The sequence below is a fragment of the Aptenodytes forsteri genome, unplaced genomic scaffold, assembly GCF_000699145.1.
Source record: "Aptenodytes forsteri isolate BGI_AS27 unplaced genomic scaffold, ASM69914v1 Scaffold486, whole genome shotgun sequence".
Classification (NCBI taxonomy): Eukaryota; Metazoa; Chordata; class Aves; order Sphenisciformes; family Spheniscidae; genus Aptenodytes; species Aptenodytes forsteri.
The window spans coordinates 887,762-891,951 of NW_008795717.1; positions in this window are offsets into that span (position 1 = coordinate 887,762).

Here is a 4,190-nt window from a genome sequence, read left to right on the forward strand (position 1 = left end):
CGGAGGGAAGCCGGGAGGCTGCCTCGACTGGAAACCACCCAGGAGGCAAATACTGTGAGAAGTGATTGAAAGGGGTGGGGGGGGGTTCGTCGTCGTCGTCTATTTTTTTGTTTTCTAAATGCCGGATTCTTTGCTGTTTCTGATGTTTGGATTTGGCAATGAGCTGCCACCATATGAAATTCCGTATATGGTATTGTTATCGGCCCCTGTATATCAAGTATGGATCCCAGCTAGTCCCTCCCAGAGCATGTACACGGAGCAGAGCACCAGCATCCACTGAAGGATTTCCTCGCCTTCCTGCCAACTTCTGCTCTCTCTACCTATGCATAACACTAACACAAACGTAGTACAGAGCATTACACCTATAACATAGGAGAAAAACTTATCATACCCAAATAATCATAGTATTTACGTAGCAATGCCATTACTTTTCTTTCTTTCAGATTGGCAGTCAGCTGCTGATCAAGGCTGGTTGCAGAGTGGTGTCCCGGCAGGGGATGGGAAGCTGAGAAATGACTGGTTCCTGTTAATGCTGAAGTAGGGCTTGGGAGGGTCTGTGGACTGGGGAGAAGCACGGCAAACAGTGACTTGGAAAGATGGGGAGAGGGCTGAGTACTAAATCCATTCAAGATGAGTTTTCATATTCAAACTGTTCGGCAGTGCAAGCTTAAGAAACAGTAAGTATCAACCACTCCCTCTAGATCAGGAAGTTAACCTCAAAAGTAAAGTGAATGCCAGCCTGTGTTGCCTGGTGCTACTGCCTAATCTGAAAGGCATGCGAAACTGCACAGTCACTGTACAAACAATGGCTGTTCAGGTCATAGAAAGAGAACCACCTGAAGGAATGGGACCAAGTCCGTTGTTTTGCTTTCTTTCTTGAAGGGAAAATGGAAGGATCTTTTCATCGGGCGTATTTTCCCATATTTGCCCTCTTGCTATTATACTTGAACAAATGAACTAATTTAAAGAAATCGGTAGAAGAGGAGAGGTAGAAGGAGGAGTTTACCACGTCAGTTCTAGCTTTAGAAAGGTAAATTGGTAGTTCTGGGCTGGTCTATGTTCTAGGCATGCATGCGTGCATTCTCAGGTTGTCAAGGATGATAAAACTCGGATCCATACTCGATGTAGTTTCAAGACTGACTGATAAGGTAGAAAATGATTCAAACAGTGAGTTGGCAATGTATTGCCAACTCCAAATAGTAGATAATAATAATGAATCAGGCAAACCTTTCAGTCATTTTCTTATATTTGTCTTCTGTTTTTCAGCCAGTTCCAGTGAAAACATGCATTTGTGCATTAACCCACTCAGAAATTGGAACTATGTGGGCAGAGGAGCTTTACTGGATACTTTTTTTTGGAACAGTATTAACAGCATGGAGCAGGAAAGTAAAGTGAATCACTGCAAGCAGAAAGAAGCTGCAAATACAATCTTGGCAAGCGTGTTCTATTCTACACTTAAATACACTTAAGAAGGGGTTTGGATCAGTACTGAGTGAAAGTAAACAAAGAAACGTTACTGGATTTATTCTGTTTGTTGGTATAATGTTTTGCAAATACAAATGCCCCAAATACTTGACTTCCTTACCAATTTAAAACAGAACTGGTTTATGTGAAATAACACAACTGGGTGAGGCAGAAGGGATCACTGCATCGAGGAGTCCCAAATTGGTACTATTTTCACAGGGCAGTGAGTGATTCCAGCCTTAAATATCAAGACATTTGCTTAAAGTTAGAAACCACTGAAGAAGTGGCTGGCTTGATGTAACCTCTTGCTGCTGCTAAAAATGTAATCCCTGTACATCTTTCTCTCTGGTGTCCTCTACTTCCAGCTGTAATGTCTCCTTGTTTGCCCTGGCTGTGGTATTCACCTGACTCCTTAGCAAGCCAAATCAGCTTTCAGAGACTTGAAACTGAAATATCGATTGGTATGAGCGACGTATGAATGGAAATGTGTGCGTGTAAGCACCAGAAGAAACAGCAGAACAAAGGTTAAAAGAATGGCCTGTGCTGATAACCAAAGACACAGCTTAAGGCAGTAAAATTGAGAAATACATTATTTCTCTCAAACCAGGAAGACCTGCTCTCTGTAGCATAGACAACTTGTCTGCAGAAGACCCTACTGTCTGACAGCTGGACATGGCAGGAAGATAGAGCACATCACAAATGCCATTTCTTTTCCTGTTGGTCCAACTGGAAGCAGACCATAGCCTCAGAAACTCAAAATGAAGAAAAACAGAAAACGGTCAAACAAGTTGCCTGAAGTGTGTGGAGGCCGAAGTAGCCAGACTGAAGCACAAGGATGCTACCATAGTAACTGCTGGGTCCCACTAGGTTTCATACCCACTATTGGGCATAAAAGACCCGTCCAAGGCAGTTTGCCACTGCCAGTGAAGAATAACACAAGAGATGCCATAAGGGTGTGACAGTTGGTGCCCATCTTCCCTTACGTTGAATGCAACGTAGATCCTGGCCAGGCCCGTTGGGCACACGCACCTCAGTGCTTGTGAGCGTGGGGTTTGACAGTGTGAATGAAGTTGAATAAATTGAATGAAAGTGGGGGAACTGAGCGAAACGAATGCATACCTAAATGCAACCTCTGCAGTTTAACTGGATGCAGCTGGCTTTTGGAAAAAAATTTGCCTTACCTGATGTATCTGCAGTCCGAACGCGCAGTATGTTGTTAGGCTCAGTCCTGTGGAACTGCTCTGCTGTATGTGAAGAAGAGGCTATTCCTGCTCGAAATAGCCTGCACAGCCCAGCTTGCCTGCTACCTCTGACCACATCAGCAGCTCTGTCCCTCTGAGGATGGCTAAAGTATGTGGAAACACCCTGGGAATGACGCTGCCAAACCGATTTCCCCTCTTTTCCAGCATGTGGCTAGTTCAGTTTCATCGTCAGCCCCATTCTACTTCTTGAGACCCCTCTTTCAGGTCTCAGCTTTGGCTCACCTTACAGTTATTCTCTCCCATGTAATCAACTATTATTCTTGTTCTGGTTTCCCCAGACTGTTTCAAATAGCATTTTGCTGGTACCTTTGCTTTCTTGTCCCTCCCCCATTTCTTACACAACCCTCCCCCAGTTCTGTACTGGCTGCTTAATCAGCTAGTGGCCCAAGGATTTCAAAATCATTTTGCGTTTTTTGTTCTGTGGAAACTGTTAGGTTATGTGATAAAAGCTCATCTGGTGGGAGGTGGGAGATCTCCTCTCACCTGAAATGCCTGACACACACACCCCCCCCCGCCCCTGATGACTGCAATCACTTCAGACTGGTCTCGTCCCCAGCATGCGGACTGGGCTGGGGCTGACACTGGCTCCACTGTAAATCGCAACCGTGACCCTGCACAGGTCCCTTGCTGGAGTGGGTCAGGGTGTGGGGCTGGCTGGGCAGGGACACCCCTCCAGGGCACCTGTCCAGGGGGGAGGAAACGGAGCAGGATGGAAAAGGGGTGGGATACAGGGGACAAACAGTTCAAGATCGCACAAGAGATTATGAGATTATTATGAGATGTTTAGGGGAGGAACAAGTGTGGGAAAATAAAGGGGTAGCCAGCAGCTGGAGTGAGTGCGGATGTGTGAGTGTGTGATGGACCAGCCAGTGCACAGGTGAAGTAGCCTGGGAGCTGGGGGCAAGTGGATCTCTAGGGACCAGCTCTGGGTGTGAGGGGACCTGTTTGTCTCTAGGGGCGAGAGCACAGGAGGGTCAGCTATGGGACCTGGAAAGTCCTGGCCAGCTCTGTGTGTGTGTGTGCGTGTGTGTGTATGTGACAATCTGTACTTGCAACTGGATAAGGGCTGCGCCTTGGGGGTTTATATGTCCAGGTGCCAGCAACTGGGGAGACTGGGATCCAGGGGCAGCAACTGGGCAGACTGAGTGTCTGAGCCCAGTTGCTGGAGGGATCCACCTTGTTTATGCATACATATATATATACACAAATATTCCCACTAGTGGACTTCCATCCTGCTCAGCCAGAGAGGGGAGCAGGGTGAGGCTGTTGGTGCTGTCTATGTTCATGTGAGTTCTCTGGGTGTCTGTGATTTGTGTGTCCGGCTATGTATATGTGTATGTATGTGGTGTTGTCCTGGTTTCGGCTGGGATAGAGTTAATTGTCTTCCTAGTAGCTGGCATAGTGCTGTGTTTTGGATTTAGGATGAGAATAATGTTGATAACACACCGATGTTTTAGTTGTGGC